The sequence below is a fragment of the Nematolebias whitei genome, chromosome 21 (genome assembly GCF_014905685.2).
Source record: "Nematolebias whitei isolate Nwh7 chromosome 21, NemWhi1, whole genome shotgun sequence".
Lineage (NCBI taxonomy): Eukaryota > Metazoa > Chordata > Actinopteri > Cyprinodontiformes > Rivulidae > Nematolebias > Nematolebias whitei.
In genome coordinates this window covers 31,481,848-31,482,294 of record NC_056518.1, presented here as the reverse complement: position 1 = coordinate 31,482,294, position 447 = coordinate 31,481,848, and positions in this window count along the sequence as shown.

Genomic DNA, 447 nt, shown 5'->3' with positions numbered 1-447 from the left:
TGGGCTTAGGTAGCTACAATCTGGGCAGAGGTGGGCACGATGTGGGCAGAGGTGGGTACGATGTGGGCTGAGGTGTGTACGATGTGGGCTGAGGTGGGTATGTTGATCACTGAGGTGGCTACAACGTGGGCAAAGGGAGAGTGAGAATGTGCACTACTGTAGCTGGAGGTTTTCTGTACGAATAGATGAGCAACAGGAATAAGTCAAGTCAAGGTTCTTAATTGTCATTTGCACAAAACTAAAGCCACTGTTTGCAGAGGTCGTTCACGACGTCTAAAGCCACTGTTTCCAGAGGTCGTTCATGACGTCTAAAGCCACTGTTTCCAGAGGTCGTTCGCGACGTCTAAAGCCACTGTTTCCAGAGGTCGTTCACGACGTCTAAAGCCACTGTTTCCAGAGATCGTTCACGACGTCTAAAGCCACTGTTTCCAGAGGTCGTTCACGACG